This window comes from Vombatus ursinus, unplaced genomic scaffold, assembly GCF_900497805.2.
Source record: "Vombatus ursinus unplaced genomic scaffold, bare-nosed wombat genome assembly UNPS02009205.1, whole genome shotgun sequence".
Taxonomy (NCBI): domain Eukaryota; kingdom Metazoa; phylum Chordata; class Mammalia; order Diprotodontia; family Vombatidae; genus Vombatus; species Vombatus ursinus.
Window position 1 is genome coordinate 59,459,787 of NW_020948983.1, and position 16,001 is coordinate 59,475,787.

Below are 16,001 nucleotides of genomic sequence, written 5' to 3' on the forward strand. Positions count from 1 at the left end.
GAAGATGTCATATAAAGGGGGCAGGCCATTAAATCTCCAGACAGCCTATTGCATGTTATATAGCTGTAATTGTAAAGAATTCCCCTCCTCCTCTTAAATTGAGTCTAAATTTGCTTTGTTGCTACTTCTACCCATTGTTCCTGATTTTTTCCTCAAAGGCCAAATACAATGAATGTCTGATCTTCAGACAACTATTGTGTCCACCTTGAGCCTTCTCCTCTTATCCCCAATTCTTTCAATTAATTGTGGTATGACCTGGACTTAAGGTCTTTGATCCTTTGCTGGACACACTTCAGCTAATCAGCGTCCTTTTTAAACCCTGGAAACTTGAACTGACAACAATATTTCAGATGTGGTCTAACCAGGATGTAGTGTAACAAGTCTATAATTTCCATAAGTTATGCCTCTCTTACTGCAGCCAAAGATCATATTTGCTTTGGTAGCTGTCATATCATATTGTTGATTCATATTGAACTTGCTGTCCATAACAAACCCCACATCTTCTTCAAAGTCTTCTTAACCATGACTGCTTTTCTTATACTTGTGACATTGATTTCTTGAACCCAAACATAAGACTTTACATTTACCTCAGTCAAATTTTATCATCTGGTGGCTAATTCTCTGGTAATAACATGTCCAGATTTAACTAAGTTGGTTTCCCAAAACTGTATTTGAACTTTCAAAAATTTTGAAGGACCTGCTGGAGCCTTTGTTCAATTCATATGGCATGTGACAACCTAGAATAACCTCCACTCCAAAAATAGTGGTCTGGAGGACAGGAAACAGTGCACGTGATGAAAACAAAATACCTGGGATAAAAAAAAACTTAATACTGGTAGATCATGGATCCAAGCTATAACAAAATCCATTGATTCTAGATTGGCTTTGTTAACCATCTACAATCTATAGAGAGACACTGAACAGGAAGAGAAGATATAAGCAGAGTCATCTACGTGATGTGACTTGAAGGATGTACCATAAATGTAATTCCTTTTTTCATTCTCTGCCCGCCCCCAAAAAAAGAATTAAAAAACTTTCCTTGAAATTCCATCATCAGAGTTCTATCCTTTTGGATTAACTCACAAATACAACTGAAGAAATTAACCCATTAAAACAAATTTCAGGCATTCTTGTTTTAATAAGAATGACCTTAACCAGACTGCTTTTCTCATGCTTATAAGCTGAAGTCAGTTGTTCTAGTTTTGATGGGGATAATGGGAAAGGCAATTTTGTCAGGGGTGTGCTGGCAAATACTTAACAACAAGCTCTTTGAAAAGAAAAATAATCCCAACCCACTTTTCAGTTCAATCTATTTAATTTTAAATATTTTCTCTAACACTCTCTTAATTTTAGACAATCAATAAAGCAATAAATTAACCCTTGCCAATTTCTGAAATGTAAATGCTAACACTGGAATTTAACAGTTCCCTCCATCTAGGTTGTTAGAGCTGACTCCAGCACACCCCTGGATGGCATCCTCTACATAGTCAATAAGTAGCACAAAGGCATTGGAGAATGATGATGGAGAGGGGGTCCCAGAAGTCAGTGAGAAGGACAAAGAAAAGGATGCAGTGGGAGGGCTCCAAAGGCTAATCTGACTTGCTTCATGGTTTGCCTTTGGCATAAATACAGAATTAAAAACTGGAGACAGCATCCAATTCAACTCACTCATTTTACAGATGATGAAACTGAGGCCCAGAGAGATTATGATTTGCTCTAGTGCTATGCCCACTATGCTATCTTGTCATCTAAAAATAAGGAATTGTTAAGGAAAGAGTATATAGGCATGATTCCTAATTCCCCACCACCACCACTTTTAGACTATTGTAATAGGCTCCTAATAGAATTTTTTGCGTCCTCCATCTATCTCCTCCAATCCATTCTTTATATCACTACCAGGCTTCCTTATGCTTGTTGTTCAGTTGTTTTCAGTCATGTCCAACTCTTCGTGACCCCATTTGGGTTGTTTTTTTTTGGCAGAGATATTGGAGTGGTTTGCCATTTCCTTCTCCAGCTCATCTTACAGATGAGGAAACTGAGGGAAACAGGATTAAGTGACTTGCTCAAGGGCATACAGCTTGTAGGTGTCTGAGGTCAGGTTCAAACTCAGGAAGATGAGTTTTCCTGACTACAGCCCCAATGCTCTATCCACAGCACCACCTAGCTGCCCATTCCTTGTGCTTACATCTGGTCATATCACTTCTCTTTTTAGACATGTTCCATGGGCCCCTATTATCTACCAAGTAAAGTTTTAATTCATTTGCCTGACACTCAAGATCCTGCACAATTTGATGTAATTTTATGTTTCTGGTCTATTTTATTATTCTGGTCCTTTCACTCTAAACTCCAACCAAACTGAGCTACCATTTGCCAAGCTGAACAACACTGTACTTTTCCAACTCTCTGACTTTGATTACTCTATTCCCTATGCCTGAAAATGTCCTATTTCCCCATCTTCACTTCCTGAATTACCACTCATCTTTTCAAACGCAAGTCAGATTCAAATCCTCCATGAAATATTCCCTGTTCCTCCTTATTTAATAAGATCTCTCCTACCCATTACCTCATGCAACACTTTGTTTTGCTTCTCTCTAATGCACTTATCTTATAATATTGTTTAATATAATTATCTTATTCCCCCACTAGCCTGCCAGATCCAGGTGGGAAGGGACTATGTGATATGTAAACTATGTACGTTCCCCAGTGTCTAATACAGTGTGCTTAATGAACAGGTGCTTAATAAATGTTTGTTGACTATATAAACAATATGATTGTTTTCTGTGTCTGTAACAATATTCTTCCCAGTGATTTTTGAATCCTTATTTTTATTTCATATATTGATTTTTTAAAGTAAAGATAGAGATAGGGACAGGTCTGGAACTGTGATTTCGTTGGCATGGAAAATTCCCAGGTGAGAAAAATTCTTCTACCAATGAAGCTCAGCACTTTTATTTGATCCTTCAATCCCTGCTAACTTTTGTTCTTCTGCCTTTTGTAGTTAAGCTCCTTGAGAAGGCCTTCTACAATAAGTGCTTCCATTTCTTCTCCTCTCACTCTCTTCTTTATTCTCTATAGTCTGGCTTCTGGTCTCATCATTCAACTGAAATTACTATCTCCAAAGTTACCAATGACCTATTGGCATATAAGAGTGTGCAATATGTTCTGATTGTTCTTTTTATTTCTTTCACTTTTGCTGTGATTTTACTTTGCTCATTTGCTATTTTTTGGTTTGTTTTTCTGTTGTTTTCTTTTCAATAATGTTATCTTAGGGTTTACCAATTTTATTAGTCTTTTAAAAGAATAAGATTTTAGTTTTATTTTTCATTTCTAATTTATCTATTTCCTTTCCAATTTTTAATATCTTATCACTTGTGCTTATTTTAGATTTGATTATTTGTTGATTTTCTAAGTTTTTATAATGCAAATTCAGTTAATTAATCCTTTCTTTTTCTATTTTGTTAATGTATGATTGTCAGGATATGATTTTCCCCCAAGGACTATTTAAGATGCATTCCAGAAATTTTGGTATGTTGTTTCATCATTATCATTTTGAATAGTTATTAAAAGAATGTATTGACTATTTCTGCCTTTTTACATTTGTTTGTAATACTTCTGTGCCTTAGTACATGGTCAATTTTTGTAAAAGTTCCACGTGATACAGAGAAAAATATATATATATATATAATATAAATTTCCCCATTTATGTATATATATATATATAGCTATATATATATGCTATATGCTACATGTGGTGTAATTTTATGTTTATGGTCTATTTTATTATATAGCAAATATATATATACATGCTATAACAATAATAGTAGTGGCTAGCATTTATAGCTATATAGAGGATATGAAAGTTTCCTGTCATTACTGTGTTGCTCTTTATGTCATCTTGTGGCTCTGTTAATGTTTCCTTTATTAATTTGGATGCTAAGGCATTTGGAGCATATAAGTGTAATATTGGTATTGGATTATTGTCTATGGTTCTTTTCAGCATATTTTTCTTTCCTTCTTTATCTCTTTTTATTTTTTGAATATTTGTTTTTGCTTTGTCAGATAGCATTATGGCAACTCCTGCTTTTTTTAAAATTTGCTTGGTGTATAGTAAATTTTTTTCCATCCCTCAGTTTTATTTTCTGAATGTCTTTGTTTTTTAAATGTGTTTCTTGTAAGCAACAGATTGAAGGGGTTTGTTTTCTTGTCCAATCTGTTACGCTTTTTCATTTTATTGGATTATGTAATCCATTCACATTTAAAGTTATAAGAATTTTAAATTTGTCTCCATCTGTCTCTAAAATTGTTTTCCCCCAAGTTATGATTCCACCTTCTTCTGTAAACACAATATTATATTCTTTCAGTTATTTTAATCTTTTTTCTCAAGGTGGCCCTGTTTCCATTGACTCATTTCTTTTCATCCCTGATCCCTTCTTCTTGTTTGTTATATATTTCCCTTTTAGGTTTTGTTTATTAATTCTTCTCTCCTGCTTTTATCTGGTTATATATTTCTTCCCCCTCTTTTTTGCTTTTTGTTAGTCAAGTAGCCTCCCCTTTCCTCTTCTCCTCTTCATCTAGCCCTATTCACTAGTTCTTTTAAAAAAATTTCATTTTTTATATCCCTTTCCAAAAAAGGATTTTTTTTCAGTCTCTTAACTGTTCATCTTCTCTTCCTGTCTACTCTAGACCCTCATTCTCAGATTCATGACCCCTATAATCATGTTTTCTTCATACTATTGTTGTTCATCCTTTGTTTATGAAAAGGGTTAATGACATCATGGGTGATATCTTGATTTGTGTGTGAATTGGATTTATTTGAGGCAGAATTGTACAAAGTCATCAGCCTCACTCCCACTTCTTGAGTCATAAAAGTCCAGCGCCAGGACAAAAGTCAAGACTATGGCCCAGGATGCAGTGGGTGCCCTTTGTGTCTTTGATGCTTGACCAACTCTAAGCATTCCACAGTGTCTACTTCAGCTGCCTTCATGGCCACTGGAATAAATAGTTCTCATCTGTTCATTCTGTTGGGGAAAGTCTTCACATGCTTGAGGTAGACATCTCCCTAACACACCAACAGGTTTGAGGCTTGTCAGTTACCCCAAATCTGGTTTAGCTCATCTGCCAAGATGAGTTTACCTAGGTGTGGTCACTGTGTATGCTACAGCTTCTTGGAGCCACAACTTCCAAGATATCCATTCTAAGTTCTGCCTCCAGGTGTTTTCTGCTATTGCCTCATACAGATTTATGGAATTTTATGGATTCCCCTTTTTTCAGGGGATTTTCAGAACAATGCCAATTATTGTATGTGTCAAAGAGGACATTACCCAATGGTAGGACACCTCCCCTCCCACCCTTCTGCCACCAACACACTCACTGATATATACTCTCTCTTGTTAATCTGTTATTCCCTCTATATTTAACTTGGAATGTTCTCCCTAGGTCTGTATTTTCCCATTCCTCCAGGTGCCAGTTGCCCTAGGGGTTCCAACTTCCTCCTTCCAGGACAAGTAGATTTTTCAGGCACCAAAATCCCCTAGGTCTCATCCAATGTCAGGTCCTTATATCCCTTCAACTATCAGAGCATTCATCAGTCGAACACCATCCCACTTCCAAAGTAAAATTTCCTTTATTTTCTCCCCCCCACCCTGACCTTTTAACATTCCCTCCCTCTTCCTCATCCATTCCTCTGTAGGCTCTTCTCTTTCTCAGATCACAGAGGTAACTTTCCCCTAATTAAGAGCTATTGATTTGACCTTGGACAATACCCATTCCTCTCTACCCCCTCTTCCTTCCTCCCACCCCCACCTATGTAACCTCCCATGTTAGAATGTAGTCCCACAAAAGAAGTATTCATCTGTAAGCAAGGCATCACCAAGTTCTGTCCATAATGCCCTCTGTCCAACTCTTCACTGTTACCTCTACCAGATTTCTTCCTTCACCCCTATCTCCTTGCATACATTTAGAAAGAAGCTACTTACTGGTCTTTCTGTTGTCACTCTGTTGCTATCTGCATTTATTCACTCTTCTTCAATTTCTATTGTTTGAAGTATGTGAGAAGCAAATAATTTCTTCAGTTCTGGTTTCCTTTCTAAAGCTATTTCAAACTGTTCTTTATTATTAAATATTCATCTTTTATCCTGTATGGTTAAGCTGAGATTCACAGGGTTGGTCACCCTAGGCTGAATCCTGAGCATCAGTGCTCTTCAGAACACATTATTCCATTCTCCCCTCTTTTGTCTAGGACAGAAGTGGGGAACCTGTGGCTTCAAGACCACATGTGGCCTTCTAGGTCTTTGGGTATGGCTTTTTACTGAGTTCAAGAACAAATCCTTTTGTTAAGGGGATTTGTTCTGTGAAGTTTAGATTCAGTCAAAGGGCCACACTTGAGGACCTAGAGGGCCACATGTGGCCTTGAGGTCACAGGTTCCCCACCCCTGGTCTGGGAGGTGCAGAGTAGTCTTGCATTATACAAATGTATTTTCCTTTGTATTTGAAGATCTTCCTCCTGATGGCTTGCAGAATTTGTTGTTCCTGAATTTAATTGTAAAATTTTACCACTATGTGTCTTAGAGTTTGCAGCCTTGGTCTTTTTTTTTTTTTTAAGGTGATCCATGAATTCTTTCCACTGAAATTTCATTTTCTATGTTCAGAAGTTCTGGGCACTTCCCTTCTATTAGTTCCTTCATAACAGTGTTAATTTTTTTGTCCTGTCATATTCTTTTGGGAGACTTATGAACTTTAGGTTGTCTCTCTGTATCCTCTCTTTGAGGATCATATGTTTTGCTTGCATAGTGGATAAATTTTCTTTTAATGTTCTTTTTTTTTTTGCTCCTCTTCTTCTATGTTGTCCTTTATTTCTGTGTATTTGTATTCCCAATCTATTGTTATCTCTTATTTCTTTGGTGAGGCTGATCATTGAATATCCCAGTTTTTCTATTATACCTATAGTTTTTGCTGTGCAGATCATAAATTCTGCTCTCATAATTCTCATTTCTCTTTTAAACCATTCAGGAATGGCATGTTCTGTTTCCCTGTTTTCTTCAAATCCCCCAAATTCAAATTCAAATTCAAAAAAGAGTTCTCTGTTTCATCAAGTGTTGGATCATTTTCCTTCATTTTGCAGTATTTATTCATAGATGCCTGAACTAATTTACTAGATCTGGAGGCCATATTTCCTTCTGTTACTGTTTTTCCTGTTGATTTATGTTCAAGGTCTTTGAGATTTCTTCTTCCTGAAATCTTTTAGTGCCCCCTGCACCCCTACTTTTTATTGTTCACTTCCTGATACTCTCCCCTCTGAATTTGGGGTTTTCTTTGTGGTTGGATTTTAAAGCATCTCATCTTCCTCCCACACTGGGCAATTGATGGTTCACCTCAGAAGTCCCTGCTCCAACTGACTTTGGGGTGGTCAGAACTGGCCCCAACTGGATGCTGTGCTCTTTCCCTTAGGCTTAGTGGAGTGATGCACAGCTTCCCACTATATCCTATCCTGGTCACATTCCTTCTGTTCCTTAGTTCTCTGGCCTGCCAGGTATTCAAAGCCTTATTTCCCCATAGTTCAGAGCTTTGCAGCACTGGTGCTTCCAGGTTTCAGCTCCCAATAGGCTTTTGTTCCTGAAGGGTTGTGGCCAAACTGCCTATTGAGGGCCAAGAAAATTTCCACAGTCTGGAGTATGGGTCTCTATGGAAGGCGTATATTTTGATGTAAGCTGTGTCATGTCCTTGGATTTGCTGGTATGGCCCTGCTGGTGTTGATTTTGTGTCCTGGGTGATCTGGACCACAGAAACAGCTAAAGTTGCTTTATCTTTGACATGTAATTCCTATCTAGATTATTCCTGCCAAACATGGGTGTCCCACAAATCTCTGTCTTTTGCCCTTTTTTCTTCTTCCTTTATAATATTTCACTTGATGACTTCATCAGCTCCCATGGATTCAGTTATCTATGCTTATGATTCTCAAATCCACTTACTCTTCCCTAACCTCTCTGTTGACCTCTGACTGCCTTTCAGACATCTTGAACTGGATACCCTATAGACATCTCAAACTCAACATATCCCAAACTGAACTTGTTATTTTTGCCCCCGAGCTCTTCCTGCTTCCAAACTTCCCTGTTGCTGTTGAGGGTGCCAGCATCCTTCCAGTCCCCATGTTTACAACCCAGATGTCATGCTTGACTCTTCACTATCTCTTTCCCCCCATCCTTCCCTTCATGCCTAATCTGTGGCCAAGGTTTGTCAATTTCATCTTTGCAATATATCTTGAATATATCCCCTTTTTTCCTCTGATACTGTCACCACTGTAGTACAGGTCCTTATCTCCTACCTAATGGATAATTATAAAAGCCTGCTGGTTGGTCTGCCTGACACAAATCTCTCTCTACTTCAGTTCATCCTCCATTCTTCCACCAAAGTCATTTTCCTAAAACACAGGTCCAACTACTTCAGGCCCTACTTAATAAATTCCATTGGCTTCTTATCACCTCCAGGATCAAACACAAAACAGTTTCTTATTCAAAGCCCTTAATAAAGTACTTCTTTTTCTAGTTTTCTTATATCTTATACTTCTCCCCCATGTACTCTTTGATCCAATGATACTGGCCTCCTTACTGTTCCAATAATAAAACATTCCATCTCCTTACTCTGGGCATTTTCTCTGGTTGTCCCCCATGCTTACAATGCTTTCCCTCCTTATCTCTGCTTCCTGACTTACCCATTTTCCTATACATCCCAGCTAAAATCCTAGCTTCTCCAGAAAACCTTTCCCAATCCCTCTTAAATCTAATGATTTCCATACCTATTTATCCTAAATGTAGCTTGTTTGTACATATCTCTTTGCATTTGTCTCCCTGATTAGACTATGCGCTCCTCAAGAATAAAGACTAGGTATCGTTTGACTTTTGTTGTATCCCTAGTGGTTAGTACAGTATCTGGCACATAGCAGGTACTTACTTAATGCTTATTGACTGACCTTTTTTGAAACATTGAAGCCAGGAACCTGGCTTCAATGATAGTCCTCTATCCATGACAACATGCTGTATATTTTTTGCATCAATTTTGTTTTGAGAAATTTTTGAGAATTTCATATCCTCCCACACACAATAACTAAAGATACCTTGGGGCGTCATGATGCCAGAGATGGGAGTCACTGATTTGTAAGACAGCCTTCTTGCATTGGAAAACATCATACTACAATATAGCATGAAAATACAGGATCACAGACTCAGATGTGACTTCTAAAGGTCATCTAGAACATCTTGACATTAGCTTAGCAGCAGGTCTCAGATGACAATGGAATGGACAAGATCAGAGATATTACAGATGGCCTGGACACAAACACTAGACAGAGCTCCTGGGTTACAGTAACTGACCCTGGAACATCTCAATAGTACAGAACACATCTGGATATGTGGGGGAACTGTCTAGGGATTTGGAAGCAGATAACTTGCACCTGGAGATTAACTCTCCAAACTTCTCCTCCTCACCACCTGCCTTCCCACCCTGGAGGGACCTCTGCTGAAGGCCCTGCTCTCCTGATTGGTGACTCATTGGCTCAAGTCACTATTCAGGAGGGGTCCCGGACATGCATCACTCTACTTTCTACTCAACTGATTCTCTGTGCTTCTCTTCACCAGCCACCTTGCTCCTCTTGGATAACCTTCTTCCCATCCCACCTCCTTCGAGTTCCCTTTTATGGTTTTTTAATTAATTAATTTTTAGTTTTTGACATTTAACATAGTTTAACATTTAACATAACATTTAGCATTGTTTTAAGATTTTGAGTTCTAAAATTTTCCCTCCTCCATACCTTCCCCTTCTCCAAAACAGCATGCAATCTGATATGGGCTATTCAAGTGTCAATCATATTAAACATATTTCCACATTAGTTATATTGTGAAAGAAGAATCAGAACAAAAGGGAAAAACTGTGAGAAAGAAAAAAAAGAGAGAAAATAGTATGCTTTGATCTGCATTCAGACTCCATAGTTCCTTCTCTGGATGTGGATAGTATTTTCCATTATGAGTCTTTTGGAGATGTCTTAGATCCTCGCTTTGCTGAGAAGAGCTAAGTCTATCAAAGTCAGTCTTTGCACAATGTTGCTATTACTTTGTACAATGTTCTCCTGGTTCTGCTCACTTCACTCAGAATCAGTTCATGCAAGTCTTTCCAGGTTTTTCTAAAATCTGCCTGCTAATAATTTCTTATGGAATAATAGTATTCCCTTACCTTCATATGCCATGACTTGTTTAGCCATTCCCCAGTTGATAAGCATCCCCTCAATTTCCAATTTTTTGCTATCACAAAAAGAGCTGCTATAAATATTTTTGTACATGTGAGTCCTTTTCCCACTCAAATGAAAGCTCCTGAAGAGTAATGCCTGTCTTGTTGGCTACTATTCATAGCCCCAGCACTTAGCACATTGCCTAGCATGTGATAAATACTTCATAAATGCTTTATCCATCTATCTTTTTTCCTTCCTCCTTTTTTTCCTCCTTCTTCTTTCCTCCTTCTCTCCTTTGTTTCTTTTTTCTTTATCTTTCTTCTATCTATCTATCTATCTATCTACCTATCTATCTATCTATCATCAATAACCATACAGGTTAATATCAGGAAGCTCTAGTAGTATGCAACAGAAAGGTAAGTATGCCAGGTAGGGTCATGGAATTTATTCACATATTAATTCATTCAAATACATACTAGATTATAATCTCTATGAGGACAGGGCCCTCATGTTTTTCTCTATACCAGCAGTTCTCAAGATTTTTGGTTTTAGGACCCTTTAAAAATTATTGAGGATGTCTCTCAAATCACTTTTGTTTATGTGGATTATATCTATCAATATTTACTGTGTTAGAAATTAAAACATCTTAGTTTTATTATGAAAATAGTTTTAACCTCATAAACCTCCCCTTTCTCTCCTAAAGGATCTCAGGGTCCTCTAGGTGTACACAGACCACACTTCTAGAACTATTCACTTGTGATCTACCCAATACCTTTCTATGTTTATATCTATTTTTAAGCATCTAGAACAGTGCTTTGTACTCAGCAAGTGCATAATACATTTTTTCAAGGGTTTCCTTACATCTTTTCAGCCTCTGGGTCCTAGTTGGTCTCTAGATTAAACCTGAAGATGGGTGGAGGACAAGAGAGGAGTCAGGTTGCCTTCATCAAGGATTGACACTAAATCCACTCAGCCAGAAGAATAGCCATCTTATCTTCCTCCCACAGATCTCTGGAGAAGGATCTTCCTCACTTCAGTAAACTTGTTTCAATATCTTAGAGTCTTGCTTTCTAGATGTTCTTCTTTCTATTTCTACTGAGATTTCAACCCAATACAAGAAAAAACTTCCCAACAGAGCTGTCTTTGGAAATTGGAAAAGAGCTCCATCACTGAAAGTATTCATTTTAAGGATGGTAACCATCTGTCAAGCAGCTCATCTAAGGAGTTATGCACTGGGTGAAAGGTTGGACTAAATGACCTCTAAAGTCTCTCTGATGATTTCAGGCTAGCCTCCATTTCTCATGAGATAAGGAGCCATGACAACTACAGAGTATTATGAGCAGTTTTAAAAGATCACAGTTTTTTATTTAGGATAGATTCAGTAGGACAAATTCACTTTTCTTGAAATGGAAATCTTTCAAACTCAGTTATTTTAAGAATTCTTGGTTTTCTTTGTCTTTCAGAGAGGAAGATGGGAATTGTTTCTTTAAACAACAAGGCTATTCATATTTTTATAATACCTTTAACTTTGAATATTGCTTCTACAACTATTTGACCTTTGCAACAACCTAGCAAATTATCAAGCTATTATTATTCCCATTTGACAGATGAAGAAATTGAGATCCACAAAAGTATGGGTTGCCTACACAGTAAGTTAGTGACTGGACAAGAACAAGACTCCAGGATCTTTCCTTTATAGCTAATAGTTTCTTTCTCCCCACCCCTCACTCCCCACCCCCAACTCATAGGATCACCCAGTTCTAACTATAGTAAATCTGCTGCTGTGTTTGAACTGATAGGTTGCATGTCTGTCTTGGTTAAAATGGGATCTAGGTGACAAACCCCCCAAAAAAAGTGTTTCAAAAAAGACTGTAAATTTAACAGTTGCAAATTGAACCATTTTAAATTCACTGGGAGAATTCAAGGTTTAAATTCTACTTTGAGGGAGAGTACTTTGTAAAGTGAATTATCCTTTGAAAAGATGAATCATAAACCTCCCTCATTTACCAGTTGGTGTTGTTCAAAGTTGATTCTCATCAGATCTCTCACTAGAAATTTTTGCAACTAGGACAAACAACCACAAACCTTGCCTGGGGCAGGCAGGCTTAATGGTTTGAGGTGCAGGGACAGGTGAAGGGGGCAAGTTGGAGTAGGGGAAGAGCAAGTTCTAGCCTGTAGTTGGTAGCTTCCTATTTTAACTAATTATTCTTGCTAACTAGCTGCTAAGCCCTGTTATTTCTGGGTTGTTAAAGGACTGAAAATTCTATCAGTACCCCCTTAAATTTGACTGCCCTGAGGCAAAGCTCTGATTGCTCTACCCAAGTTTGGCTTGGATTATCATATACTGTTTGTTTGTTTGTTTGTTTTGTTTTGTTTTGTTTTGTTTTTAATGAGACTCATAATCTCTTCTTCATGGTCATTTTTCCACATAAGCTCTTTGGATTTAAATTATAACGCTCCTTAGAGGTGATCTATTTGAAAAATTCTTAACTTGGGACCATGAGCTTATTTTTCATAACTATATTTTGATAACTGTATTTCAATATAATTGATTTCCTTTGTAATCTTATATCTTTTATTTTTTTAAATTAAAAACATTCTGTCAGGCAAGGTTCATTGGTTGTTGACTTTCATTCTCAAAGAGGACCAAAATGACAACACCATGTTAGGGTCAAGGTACAATGTGTCTGACTGTAGCTGATCAGACCAATACAAGCTCAGGAGGCTCTACCACAGGTTGGCCACAAATAGTCCACATGAACGTTTAGAGTGGAGATGTCTCTAAATTTGTGCTTCTCATGTTTCTTTTGAGCTACTGTAATTCTGCTTTGCTCGTAGAGTATAGCACCTTCTTTGATGTGGGCATGTCATGCTGGGTGGTCCTGTGCCAGTGTCTCCAATGACTTCCTTACAATAGACCAGGCAAGGGAATGTATGCCTGTAATCCCTGCTGCCAGGGAGACTGTGGCTGGTGGATCATTTGGGCTCAGGAGTTCTGAGTTAGAGTGATTAGGCGCCCAAAATAAGTCTGGCACCAATATGTCAAGACCCCAGGGATAGGGGGTTACTAGGCTGCCTACGAAGGGTGATCCAGCTCAGGTCTGAAATGGAGTAAGTCAATGCTCCTATGCCAATTAGAATGGGATCCAGCTATGTTTTAGCTACTGGACTTCCAGCCTGGGGGAAATAGGGAGACCTAGCTTCAAAAATAAAACAAAGTTAAAAACCTGTTATTCTGAGAAGAGATTGGTAAGGCTTCATCAGCCTGCCAAAGGCGTCCTGACACAAAAAAGGTTGATCACTGAACCAATGCAACTCCCTTAACTTTCCAGATAATGAAACTGGGGTCCAGAGAGGTTAAGTGATTTGCTAAGGATCACCTAGATATTAAAGTAGCAGGACTCTGGGCAAAACCCATGCCTTCTGGTTCCAGGTCATATCTGTGTCTAAACACATAACAAGGACACCATGCTAGTTGTAGGTATTTCAAGGCCTAGCATCCTCTTTCTGTTTATACCCACACTATCAGGAGGGGATCATTAGAGTTCAGAGCACAGAAATATATATTTTTAAATATTTGAATTGTACTGAAATTTGTGGGTAGAACAATTTCTAGTATTTACAGGCAATCAGTCCCTGAATTCTTAAGTTTATGTCCATAGGTTTTGATACTGGGCAGTGGTTCAGGAAAGCAAATGCCAGGATAGAAGCAGGTAGTTTTGTCAACTGGTCCTAAAAATATGGGGACCATGTCACCCAATCCTTTGTTCCTCTATACCAGTGTGAACACTGGCGCTACCTCACTAAGTCACATATACATGGTATTCCACAAGTATTAATGTAGTTCAAGCTATTACATTTTTATGTATATATCATATATACATATCTGAATCTATAGATACATAATCATAGCTAGCATTTATATAGTGTTTGGACTATTGCAAAGAGCTTTACAAACATTATCTCATTTGATCCTCATAAGAACCCTGGGAGGTGGATACTCCTATTATCCTCATTTTACAGATGAGGAAACTGAGGCAAAGATTAACTGACTTGCCTTGGGTCACCCAGCTAGTGTCTGAGGCCACATTTGAATTCATCTTCCTGACTCCAGGTCCAGCTTTGTATGCACTGTGCCACCTAGCTCTGTGTGTGTGTGTGTGTGTGTGTGTATGTGTGTGTGTGTGTATGTGTGTGTGTGTATAATGTATGTATATATAACACATATATATAATGTATACACACACACACACAAAATACCTATTTATATAACTAACAGCCTGAGATGTCCCTTCAACAAGTAGGGGCTCCTGCTTTGGACTCAAGTGCACTGGAATCAATCTTGGAGAAACCTGACCCCCAAAAGAGGAGATTCATGGTTTTAGAATTTTTTTGTTGTTGTTCTCTCTGGATCAATTTGCCTCAATTCTGGAGTTCCAGAGGAAATCAGTTAAATAAAGCTTAGAAATGGTTCAAGTCTAGAGTTTCCCTTAAAAGTTCCTTCAGTTTACTGAATGTAAAAAGCAGATATATTAAGTATAGGACAGATTCCTTCCTTCCTTCTTTCTGTCCTTCCTTTTTTCTCCTCTAAAAATTTTATTTTTAAAAAGCTAGAACATAAAGAACATACAATGACTGATTTTATGTATCAAATTTTTTTTTAAAAAAAGTTTTTGAAATGGAAAGACACATAGCAATATCAACTTAGTGCTTCATTACTTATATTCATTCCAAGGCTTCTAACATGATAATACTATTTCTTCAAGTACTACAATTCCAATATTGTTCTGTTGTCCACATGATGCCATCTCTCCATGTTCATCAATCACAAGATTCATAAATGGATCAAATTCTGGCAATATTCTTTGGTTGTGCCTCCCACTATTTAATTTCAGTGATAGCTTCTTTCTCATATTAAAAAAAAAACAGTAACAAAACTTGAGTATACTTTGCTCACCATGTTTCAGTTGAAGCCCTTGACCTCCTCCTTGAGCAAGTGGAGAACACTCAGGCTTCTCTTGCCACCCTCACTGCCCTGCTTTAACTCTGGTCAGCAGTTATTTATTTCCTCCACCACAAAAGAAATGTTGAAAACACAACAACAAAAACACAACATTAACAAATAATTAAAACAGGAAACAGTAACTTATTACCCCTATTATATTGTCCCTGAAGGTAAAGACAACTTTGTGGGGCTGTGGATCATATATTTTACTTTTGCCTCAGTACTAGGAGCTCACAATATCCAGATTTTTCTGGCCAGTCAGACCTAAGCTCAAATCCTCCTGGGTGTGGTATTCTTCTCCTCTGAGAAACTGTTGGGGAAATAATTTCCTGTCAAGCAACCAACACCTGATTCAGGAATTTCTGACCTGTGGAATTCATGAAGTGACTGACAGCTGGAAATATCCATTTCTCATCATCATTGTTTGGTGACAAGCTCAGGGAAAGAAACACAAAGCAGAAGAGGCAGCCGAGGATGTGAAGGCCAGTCTCCTATGTCTGGGCAGACACATTTTTTTCTGCTATGTGCATGCAATCAGAACTGCTGTGGGAAGGGAGAAGATGAGAGAAATCCTTCCCCCTCCCTTCCACAGAAGTCCAAAGGAGATCTGTGTTCTGAGCCAAGCAGGATCCAAAGAGATAGGAAGTTGCTTGTCCTCATTCGTACATTGTAGGGTGAGAGTGGCTCTTCCTGGATCAGATAGCATTCATTTTTTATACCAGTCCTAGTCACACAAAGGGACCAACCAGGAGATGTTCACAAATGTGCTTTAGGAAGTGG

The 16,001-nt window shown here is 38.0% G+C and overlaps 1 pseudogene; it reads right to left on the reverse strand.

Annotated features, from left to right (window-relative positions):
- Nucleotides 1-14,941: 14,941 nt before the first annotated feature.
- Nucleotides 14,942-15,129, reverse strand: LOC114035393 (annotated as a pseudogene).
- Nucleotides 15,130-16,001: the final 872 nt, after the last annotated feature.